A 12773-nucleotide genomic window follows, 5' to 3' on the forward strand; every position below is an offset into this window, starting at 1 on the left:
AGTTGTTCCGGGCGAATACAAAGAACCATGTGTCGTTTTTCTCAAAAACCCAAGCCACACACACTTTCCTCTTTCCAACCATCTTTGTCAAGATCCTTTCCTTTCATAAACCATACGCTTGGGTAAGATTGCCTCACCCAAGGTTTTCATAAACATTTACAACAAGGTAAACCTTGAGGGGTTCCCAACCTAAACTTTCATGAGTTGAACTAATACAACACTATGGCCGAGATGAGGGTCATCACGCCATTGAGGGTATGAAAAAGAGGTATTGGAGTGGATCATACTTGCTTGAGCTAAGCATGTATTATGACAACACAAGAGGAAATATACTTTCAGATTTGTGATGCTAATTATACAACTTAGATAGTGGAGTATCACTATCCAACATACTTTCCCATAGGGTACAAAGGCATATTCCTCTCAAGTAGAGAATATACCAAGATCATGACATTGATACCTCTATACAAAAAAAAGGTGGGTGTGGTGTAAGTTATTATCCCGAGAAGATGCATGCTCAAGTGAGCATACAAGCTAACCAAGTGGAATAGCATGGCCATAATTCCATGCATCCCAAAACACAAAGATAGTAGTGGAGTATCACCACTAGGAGTACCCCACTAGCAACCATACATAGATGACAATAAAAGAGAGATCAACACACATAGAATCAAGGTGCTTTAGATATAAACAAATGACGTCCAACTAGACACCAAATCAGAGATCAAAAGATGGCTTGCCTTGGCTTATTTGTCCCTGGACTTCTTCAACTTCTTCAATATAAGAATACCAACAATATAAATAAAATCCTTGTCCGATCCACTTCTTCTTCTCCGGAATCGTTCGCATCTATCGTCGGAAAATATAAAAGGAACACAATCAATCACATTGCACCAATCATAACAAGCATGCAACATTCAACAATCAACAAGCAATAGCTAACCACCTTACTACGGGCTAACATACAAAGAACTTATAGATACTACAAAGCAATTAAAAGAGAACCCATTTTATTTACCTAGTAAAGGCATGAGAGTATCATAACTTAGCAATTGCCTCTCTCGGTATCACCATGGCACAACTAAGTATCCCCTGGTAGATAACATCATAAAGAGGACAAGTGCATTAGTTGGGCATTACAAACATTCATATTATATTTTGAAACATTTTTGGAAAAGCGGGAAATCATTCTCTCTATTTTGTAAAGCTTACACAACACTACACAAGAATAGGAAGTAAATGATATGCCACACCATTTGAAGATTTAAGACAAACAATAGAACTAAGGTTAAGTTGCAGAGGTTTTGTTTTGCAAGAATAAAACATTGGTTGACCAATTTTTAATACAAAGAGGTGGTTAGAGTTTTCAAATAAATCAAAAAGTTTTCCTTCAACAACCTATGTCACACATACACATTACTAACAGTAACAAATATGCATGAACAGAGACTAACACTATTTTTCCTAGATGGCCAGTACTAATACAAGACTAACCCAATTGGATTCACTCAAAAATATTAAACCTACAAATTTAGGAATTTGTTTGAATCTGGCTGTACAGAAAACAAGATTTGTAAGCCATAAATCGTAGAAAAATCCTAAAAATATGAGACCACTGGCATTCGAAAGATATTTAACCAGAGATGCACACACAATTGGATTTGGGTTCAAATTGTTTCTAAAACTCTCATAAATGGATTGACAAGATTACTGCATGTCTATACCATTTGCTTTACCTCTGGAGTTACAAAATAGATAAATGTTTGAAACTTGTTTGAGAAGATTAAGAAAACAATCACTAGTCCTACAGAATTGGAATCAATCAATTAGGTTCAAAAATTGATTTTTGGGGATTTAAAAGCTAACAGCCATGTCTGCAGAATACCCAGAACAAGTTTAATTCACCACAACTCGTACATAAATCATAAAAATATGAGGTCAGTTGCATCTGAAAGATATTGAAAGGCTGGTTCTTACCCAATTGGTTTCATTCAAAAATTCGTCCCCAAGCTCCTGATTTAATTCGACAAAGTCAGATCTGACGAGATCTTGATCTATGAACCATTTCAGTTTCAGGAGGTCAATCGAAGTGAAATCACCGCCAAAATGAAGGTATTGAAGAGGGCTTTCACCCAAAGTTGACTTTGCTCAAAAAGGTTTCGTAAAACGGAACTTATTTAACAAACAGTGAATCCGCTTGTTTACAGAACTTTATTTACCGTGGAAAATCTGTAACGAATTTAAGGATGAAACCAACGCCAAGTTGTAGAACTTTTCAATACTTATTCGCGGAACTTTGAATCACTCTATTTGGCCCTGCACACGAGTTTTGGCGGATTTTACAAAATCGTACAGAATCTGAAACAGCAAGATAGCAGAAATTACTGCAGAGATTTGGACGAACTTTGCTTAAAAGTTTCAGATCTGAGGATTTCTCAACCTTTTCCATGCTTGGACCAACATGCACCTGCATCAAGATCCAATCTTGTGAGAGGGAAAAGAGAAAGGGAGCTGGATTCATCAAAGATTAGGGGAGAAGAGAGTGAGAGAGATGCTCTCATGGTGAGGATGAGCTTGAGGGAGGGGGAGAGCTTCATCTTGGGGGCTTCCCATGGCCATGGCCGGCCATGGAGCTAAGGAGGAGAAGCAGCTCGTGGTGGAGGGCAGGGAGAGAGTGTGAGGGAGTGGAGAGTGAGAAAAATGAGCCAAAGGGGAGGTGGAGTGGCCGGCCAAGCTCCTTATATAGAGGGAGAGGGGTGGCTGCCTCCTCTTTGATTGGCCAAGGAAGGTGGCTGCCCATTTAATTGTTGGGGTAGTTGGGAGGCAAGGCTTGCAAGAGAAGAAAGTGAGGAGCACAATGGCTGGCCGAAATTGTCATGCCAACATTATGGCCGGCTCCATTTATGCCAAACACAAGTGAACAAAAAGAGAGGTGCACAACATTCATGTGTATAGACCAAGGCATGATGTTGAGAAGATAATGTCAATGAGTGACTTTGATAATGATAAAAATAGGAGTAGATACATATAGATAAAAAAGGAGTATGAAGGTGACATGTGCCATGAGAATAATCTCCACCACTTTGGTTGAGACCAACTTATGATGAAGATGGTCCCCAAGGTATAGTTGATGAATAAAAGTTTTCATTTGAATTCCAATTTGAAGAGATTGGGGTTGGCCACATGCAACAATGCATGAGCATGTCAAGGTAGATGGGATGGTGATGGTGTTTTAGACAATTATAGAGAAAGACTAAGAGACATGGTGAGTGAAGTAACCATGTACTCACAAGGATGAATATGGTGGCAGAAATCGCCAACTCATGAGGTCAAGGTGATGATGGAAAAGAATAGATGATTGAGATGGGTATGATGAAATGTATAAGTTGCTCTACAAATAAGAGGTCAATTGGGAGTGGTTTGAAATACTCCCTGAGTCTAGGGTTAGTCGAAGGGAGTTCATTTGAAAGGTATAGGGCATACCTCCATTGTCTAGAGACAATTGGGAATGAACCCAAGTGTAATGGAATTTTGAGAATGTTGAGAGAAAGTAGTTGGAACATAGGAGTTCAAAAAGTTCTACTTACTTTCTCAAGTGAAGTAGAGTTTTTCTAAAATGTAAAATAAGCAAGAGGAAAACAAGGAATGGTATAAGTACCATAAACAAGCCTTTTGTTAAAAACAAAACATACTAGAGAGTAATGTTTTAGAAATCAGTACTTGGTAGAAATGGGATGAAAAACAAAACCCATTTCAGTTCTTTGTTTTGTTTTGAAGAAATTTCTTGAAAATATTCAATAAAACTAGAAGTAGTTTTGTACTCAAAACTAGAGAAGGAAAACAGTAGGGTTTTTTAGGAGGAAAACTAATTTAGGGAGGAGTGTTCTCAAGGGTAGGCGGTGGCTACAAAATGTACCCATCATTCCACTCTTGGTTTTGTGAAGATCAAACTTGAATTCATCAAGAGGTAAAATAGAAGGAAGTGATCTTGGGGTTCAAACATTGGATAGGGTACATGATCAAGTGGATATAAGAGTTGCAAGGATTGACTGAGACATGCAGGACGTGGAGGTCGAAGAGGGTGTTGCATAGATGGGATCCTTGCATTGAGATCACCAATAACAGTGGTGGTTGCTTAGATATCAACTGCCAAAAATTGAAACTTTTAAGACTACCAAAACAGAGGGTTGACTTGGCTTCAAAAACAACCAAGATGATTGGGTATAAGAGAAAGATGTAGCAAAGGGGTAGATGATCCCAAGTTTTGAATTAAGGATGATTTGGGCTAGATTAACACAAAGAGAAATATCAAGATGGCACACTCATGTTGCCATCAGGAGAAGGGTTTGATGTAGTAAAAGGAAAACAATTCTTCCTAAGCCACACATGTGTTTTATTTAGTGAGTTGCTTGTTTAGCCACTAGAGGTGTTGTTCTTTGGGTTAGCTCAAGACAAAACTCAACAAGCAAACCAAGACAATTCATCTACCAACAGATCAAGGCAATTCATCATAACAAACAGATCAAGGCAATTCATCTTAATTAGTCTATAGAAAAAGTTTTTGTTCCCCCTAATTTTTGCACTTTGGATAATTAAACAAGCTTGCAAAAGTTGGGGTGTTACAGGGTCCAAAGAGGTTTACTCCTGGGTTCGAGGCGAACCCAACTTAGCTTACAATACAGAAGTCTTACTAGGTTATACATTTATTCACGCGAGCAGTTAAATACTAGAAGTTCGGACTGCTCGGTACAACTACTACTACTACTGGTTCTAAGATTGTACTCCTCCGGATCCCTCTCCGTTTCCGTAGACTATCAGGTAGTCTAGACCTTCAACTCCTCCTGAGAGATCTGGTTCTTCGTGTTGGAGATATGCCCAAGAGGCAATAATAAAATGGTTATTATAATATATCTTTGTGTTTATGATAATGTTTGCATACCATGCTATAATTGTATTAACCGAAACATTGATACATGTGTGTTATGTAAACAACAAGGAGTCCCTAGTAAGCCTCTTGTATAACTAGCTTGTTGATTAATGGATGATCATGGTTTCGTGATCATGAACATTGGATGTTATTAATAACAAGGTTATGTCATTAGGTGAATGATATAATGGACACACACCCAAATAAGCGTAGCATAAGATCAAGTCATTAAGTTCAATTTGCTATAAGCTTTCGATACATAGTTGCCCAAGTCCTTCGACCATGAGGTCATGTAAATCACTTACACCGGAAGGGTACTTTGATTACATCAAACGCCATTGCGTAAATGGGTGGTTATAAAGATGGGATTAAATATTCGGAAAGTGTGAGTTGAGGCATATGGATCAATAGTGGGATTTGTCCATCCTGATGACGGATAGATATACTCCGGGCCCTCTCGGTGGAATGTCATCTGATTAGCTTGCAAGCATATGAATGGTTCATAAGAGATCACATACCACGGTACGAGTAAAGAGTACTTGTCGGTAACGAGGTTGAACAAGGTATGGAGATACCGATGATCGAACCTCGGACAAGTAAAATATCGCGTGACAAAGGGAATCGGCATCGTATGTAAATGGTTCAACCGATCACTAAGTCATCGTTGAATATGTGGGAGCCATTATGGATCTCCAGATCCCGCTATTGGTTATTGCTCGGAGAGGAGTCTCGACCATGTCTGCATAGTTCGCGAACCGTAGGGTGACGCGCTTAAGGTTAGATGTCGCATAAGTAGATTCGGAATATGAGATGGAGTCCGAAGTTTTTGTTCGGAGTCTCGGATGGGATCCAAGACATCACGAGGAGGTCCGGAATGGTCCGGAGAATAAGATTCATATATGGGAAGTCATTTTCAGGGTTACCGGAAAAGTTCAGGATTTTTCGGTATTGTACCGGAGGTTCTAGAAGGTTCCGGAGGGTACCATAGTGGGGCCCACCTATCCCGAACGTCCAACATGGACCGGAGGGGGTCACATAGGCCCACATGGGCCAGGCACACCAGCCCCCCAAGGCCCATGTGGCTGGATCAAGTGGATAAGATCAAATCCCTTAAAATTAGGGACTTAACTTGGGGGGGAAGTTGCCCCCCTTGTTTTGGCCGACCCAAAGGCTTGGAGGGGGGGGCCAAGGAAGCACCCCCACGCCTATATAAGAGGGAGGGGAGGGCTGGGGCGCAGCACATGATTTCCCCAAGCCCTAGCCGCCCCTCTCTCCCTCCTCCTTCTTCCTGCGCGGGCTTGGCGAAGCCCTGCAGGAATTTCTCCTCCACCTCCACCACCACGCCGTCGTGCTGCTGGGATTCCGAGGGGATCTACCACACCTCCGCTGCCCGCTGGAACGGGGAGAGGAAGGGCTTCATCGACACCGTACGCGCGACCGAGTACGGAAGTGCTGCCGGATTGCAGCACCGGGGACGATCGTCTACACCAACAACGAGATCTAATCTCGTAGGCTTTGGAAATCTTCGAGGGTTAGTCTCATATCAATCTCGTTGCTCCGATCTTGTAGATTAGATCTTGGGTGTTCCATAGATTAGATCTTGGATTTATTCGTCTTGCGGTAGGAAATTTTTTGTTTTCTATGCTACGAACCCCAACAGTGGTATCAGAGCCATGTCTATGCATAGATCTGTTGCACGAGTAGAACACAATGGTTTTGTGGGCGTTGATGCTTTTGTTGCTTTAGTTTATGTACTTTGCATCTTGCGGGATGGTGGGATGAAGCGGCCCGGGCTAACTTTACATGACCGCGTCTCATGAGACTTGCTCCACGCTTGACATGCAACTTGTATTGCATAAGTGGCTTTGCGGGTGTCTGTCTCTCCCACCATAGTGAAGATTCCAATTTGCACTTTCTATTGTCAACACTAGTATCACCGTTGTGGTTCATGTTCGTAGGTAGATTGGATCTTACTCGAAAACCCTAAACCACGTAAAATATGCAAACCAAATTAGAAGCGTCTAACTTGTTTTTGCAGGGTTTGGTGATGTGATATGGCCATGATATGATGATGATTATATTTGATGTATGAGATGTTCATTGTTGTATTATGGCAACCGGCAGGAGCCTAATGGTTGTTTTTAATTTTTGTTAAAGACCTGCGTGTCTATTCATCATGTAATAGCTTTATTTCAAGTAGTTGTTATGGTAGCTATAAGTGATGGACAACCATGAAGCGGCGCCACGGACCTTGGTGCAATGCTGGTGATGATGGAGATCATGATCATGTGCTTTGGAGATGGAGATCAAAAGCACAAGAAGAAAGGCCATATCATATCACATATTATGAATTGCATGTGATGTTAATCCTTTATGCATCTTATCTTGCTTAGATCGCGACGGTAGCATTATAAGATGATCCCTCACATTAATATCAAGATAATAAAGTGTTCTCCCCTCGTATGCACCGTTGCTACAGTTCGTCGTTTTGAAGCATCTCGTGATGATCGGATGTGATAGACTCTACGTTCACATACAACGGGTGTAAGCCATGTTTGCACACGCGGAATACTTGGGTTTGCTTGACGAGCCTAGCATGTACAGACATGGCCTCGGGACAACGGAAACCGAAAGGTTGAACACGAGTCATATGGATGATATGATCAACATGTTGATGTTCACCATTGAAGCTACATCATCTCACGTGATGATCGGTTTTGGTGTAGTGGATGTGGATCGTGTGCCACTTAACAACTATGAGGGATGTTGTATTAAGTGGGAGTTCATTAGTAATTAGATTAAAACATGAACTAATTATCATGAACATAGTCTGAATAATATTTTGAATTAAAGTTGTAGAATTGGCATCCGTTATCTACCATGCGCTAGTCTTGTAATTGAGATATAAATACTGTTAAGTCTGACAAGTAACTCTACGGGCTGGTACCGTATTGTTAAAGAATCAAGAAATGATTAAGTCCTATTGCAAATTTTTAGTAAACTTCTCATTAATGATTCAAAGAACAATGGTTTCAATTAGTACCTAGAATCATCTTGCCTCCATGAAACTTGAAGTTCAAATCTGTTTGAAAAGTAAGGAGCTGGAAATTTTGTTTTCAGAAATAAGCAAGGTATGAGATATATGTGATATCTAAGACCTTATTGCAAGATGATAGAATATAATCTAGTGAGACTACATAAACTCATAAGTTTTATGGGAATGTACGAAGGTTGAAGACGCCAGGCGTCCCAATCCTCCAACTAGTTGGGCACTAACGATATTCGCATATCCATGAAGTGATCGTCCTTAGTATGCACCGTTGCTAAGACTCGTCGTTTCGAAGCATCACGTGATGATCGGGTGTGATAGATTCTACGTGTGCATACAACGGGTACAAGCCAGATTTGCACATGCGAATACTGAGGTTAAACTTTACGAGCCTAGCATGTACATACATGGTCTCGGAAAGTCGTCATGATATGATGGATAAAATTATGAGTGAAATTGTTCATCATATTACAAAGTTACTAATAGTGAAATCTGGAACACTTGTCATATGATGATCAACTTCAAAGTAAGAACCTCAAGGTTATTGGTATTTGACCAATGGACTTAGAAGTCATTGAAAGTGAAGTGTTTTCTCGAGAATGAGGAAAACTAAAAGAGAAACTACAAAAGATATTTTGGCGAGAAAGAAAGAAAAGACTAGAAAGTCTAGCTCAGGTGTATATAGATGATATACATGTTATGAATGTATTCCTTGTTTGGTCACAAAATGGAATTCTTGGGTATTAGTACCATATTGGTTGGTATGAGGTGTCATACAAAACAACGCAATACAAGAATACATTGGCCTAAGTGACTGAAAAGGAATGTGATAGGAATGCACGTCTGGAACAAAAATAAAGTGTTATTATGTTCGCCGTTGGCATTCTGTCTAGCCATTCAGATTTATAATAAAGAACTTTATAATTGTTATTCTTGTTCTGGTTAAATGAAAACAATGAGTTGTTCAAATTGTAACAGCATTCCATGTACGATGGATAAGTTATTATAAATCTTTATGGTGAAGCACACATACATAACACTGACGCTAAAATGCCATAAGGCAAATGATGTGAATTCCACTCATTAGTGGAACCGCCATTTAGGTCATGTTAGAAAGGAACGCATGAAGGAACTCCATTTGAATGGATTTTTGGAGTCATTCGACTTGGAATCGTTTGGCGTTTGCAAATCTCTTCTAAAAGAGAATGACTTAAATACCGTTCATAGGCCAAGAGTTGAACGGGCAACTAACTTAGTGGAAACATACATAGTGATGTATATGGTTCACTCGGGCATAGTTGTGTGCGGGAGATTCTTCTACTTCATGAAAACTTCTAACAATGAATTGAGTATATATATGTGGATATATTCGATAAGGAAGAAGTTTGAAACATTTGAATGGATTCAAATAACTTTCGGCATGAAGTGGAAATCATCGTAATAGAAAAGTCAAATATCTGTGATTGGATCATGGTGGAAACATTTGAATTACGAGTTTTAGCGAACATCTAAGAGAGTTATGAAATTGTTCTACAACCTCACGTTTCTTGGAGTATCATAATGATGACGAAGTATCCAAGAGACGTATCCAAACCTTGTTGGATTAATGATGAGATAATATAAAATGATGCCATTATATTTTTTGTGGATTATGCTTTAGAGACTATCGCTTTTACACTGAATAGAGCATCATCATGATCCATTGAAATGACACCATACGAGTTATGGCATGGGTATAAACCCTAAATGGTCCTTTCATAAATTTTGGTATGCATAGCATAAGTAAATGAGTTTACAGCCAAAATCGGATAAATGTCTTTGTTGATTATCCCATGAAATTGATTGGGAATTCTTTCCACTATGAAGTCAAAGACAAAAGTGTTTGTCAATGTTTCTTACTTATTTCAAAGAAATTGTTTCTAGCGAACTATTTGAGTGGGAGGACAATAGAACTTGATAAGGTTTATGAACCTGAGCATGATGATCAGAGTAGCACAACATCGGAAATGGTTCCGGAAGCAGCTACGAAGATCATGGCTCCCATGTCTACAAAGTGTTATAGTCATGGAGATCAAAGTACTTATTGAACCTTGTAGATGTGGTTTATTTTGTAATCAAATAAATGATTTGTGGACAAAGGATCTAATATATATTAAAAGTACATTACGGGCTAACCAGAGATTAGAGAAATAGCTAGAAAATCCCACAAAAATCAGAGTCATCTGTCCGTCAATTTTGTTCATCAGTAAACCACAACCAATTGATCTTCCGATTAAAATAAATTACCCACCTTTGCCATTATGTGGAAGTACCGTTTCGTTTATCTTTCGTAAATAGAATAAAGACGCTTCCTTAGTTCCTGTACCGCTGCAGAACTAACTAAATCGATCTACGGCGCTGGTGCCGCCGCCGGTCGATATGCAGTAGAGCGCGTCACGCAAGCATCGGCATCTACGGGAACATAGCAAGCAGCGGCGGCTGCATGCCCGGGCGTGGTGTGCATGCATATGAAGCCAAATCGATCCAGATATTCAGGTTCCTTGACCAGTCCGGCCGCGGCCGCAAATCATGTAAGTATATGCTCTTATTATTTTACCAATTGTTTAGGTTTTGCTTTGTCAATCAACTATACGCATGCATGCACCCACATTTAATTCCTTTCGTTTCGCTTCATGCTTAGCTAATTGTTTATAGATCATTAGCTTTCATCCTAAACAAAAGTCTGAAACTTATCGCTAATGAGATAGTTAGTATGCAACGCCTGGTAGTAGCAATCTACTCCCTCCTATTTAAATTAATTGACCCAGCTTTATCTCGATATGTATGTATTTAGACACATTTTTAGACACGTTTTAGTGTCTACTCTCTCCGTCGCAAATTATAAGACGTTTAGGTAGAAAATCACACACAAAAATATCCAACCATTAATTAATCAAACTGAGTAGGAAATTAGAACCTTTTGATCTCTATAAAAATCAACTAACATTAGATTTCTAAATATGTCATAGATTAAATCGCGCCGTACCCCTACAATCTCTTGAAGACTAGATAATAGAATAACAAACTCCACCGCCAAACCCTGTAAAAAAGTAAAAGATAAACTCCACATTCATGTTCTCGCTGTTGCCGCCCTTGGGTCTCATGATCACGAAACAACAAAAGTATCGGGACTCCATTGCATGCCCGTGCACATAGCGTTGTGGCTTCCCATGAGTTTTCCTTAGTGCCATCGTCTGACCGGCCGTTAAATTGCGCATAAAGTTATAAGAGACGCCCTACACAACATGGATCAAGTATTTGCAAGCCTTTCAATAAAAAATAAGATAAATCAGATAAATTAGTTCATGAAAAATATCAAAATGACATGTATTCCATGATCAAATTACCTAATAGTAAACTGTAACAACATAGAATATAATATATCGAAAAAATATCAAGCACTTTGTCATGCATGAGATCCTACAACTTACAGGCTTCTCTGAGGTGAGCACGAGCTACCCTATGTGCACCACTTCAACACCAGGTTATGTTCGCACCCAAAATTCCTCGGCGACATGCAATTTTTTTGCTTCACAATGGCCAGCTGCCCAAACCAGTAAGTTGCATCTAGATAAGTGTAAAACAAACTAATAATTTGAATTATTTATTGAATACCATATTGATGAAGTCGATTGTCCTCAGCTTAATCTATATAGCCTGGTAAGTCAAAGCATGCATCAACCCTTAATGTCTTAAGGTGAGACTATCCTAAAATCTGCTGCTAATGGTGATCCTCTGTGTGATCCACCAGCAAGCCACTGCAAGTTATTGCTGTAGCGATCCGTCAGATCCCCATGTCCAATGACTCCTGCCACCAATTATTTTCTTTGGACATGATTCACATCATACAAACTTTTTTCTACCGCAAACTCCATAATCTAACTGAATTAATATTTGGCATGTTTATTAGCAGTCTTATCAGCACGTCATAATGCACCCACCGTGAAGAAACACTACATGATATTTGGAGCTACATAAATGTGACAAACCGGTGGCCGTCATGACTTTGTTGGCATGGATCACAACTTTCATGCTAATACTTTGGGCATGTTTGCATATATCTACGAATTTTATGATTAACTTGCAAATAATTGGAGAAAAAAAGAAAGCAGTTCTAATCAATACGCACAAAACAACTGTTATCAGCTAGCTTAACTCACGTGATTTCATTCTCTCCTAAATGCAGGACATGATCCACCTTCAAGAATTTGGTGTCTTCTCCGCCAATCATAAGCTTGCGAGGTAACATGATTAAGCCAGCAAGCAAAGGTGAGCATCACTAAGGTAATCACAAGCAGATAAATAGAACACTCTGATTAAGATTAGTCACCGATATTTTGATTCACCATGTAGTGTTGTCACTCATGAAACCAGCTTCATAAACATCTGACGCCATAGTCCAATTTTGCAAATGTAACATTCCGAAATTAGTATCATGGGTTAATATTTTTTAACATGAGCAAGGAAAGATAGTATAGTAAGTTTTACGAGAGTTTACTGTAACCGATATGCTAACGAGTATTTAATTTAATATTAAATATCATAACGAGTGAGATGGATCTTGGAAGTTATTGGTATATATTTTTCATGTCGGCACAATCTTTGTGATAGGAAAGATAATGTGGAGATGCATTTGCGGTGCATATGACAAAAAAAGTTTGTGGAAGTATTTTTTCCCTCAACACGGAATAGAAATAAAAGTGTCTAGATATAGTGGCGTGTAGTGTACATAACAAATAGTATATATGAAATCTTCAA

This window comes from Lolium rigidum, chromosome 3, assembly GCF_022539505.1.
Source record: "Lolium rigidum isolate FL_2022 chromosome 3, APGP_CSIRO_Lrig_0.1, whole genome shotgun sequence".
NCBI classification, from domain to species: domain Eukaryota; kingdom Viridiplantae; phylum Streptophyta; class Magnoliopsida; order Poales; family Poaceae; genus Lolium; species Lolium rigidum.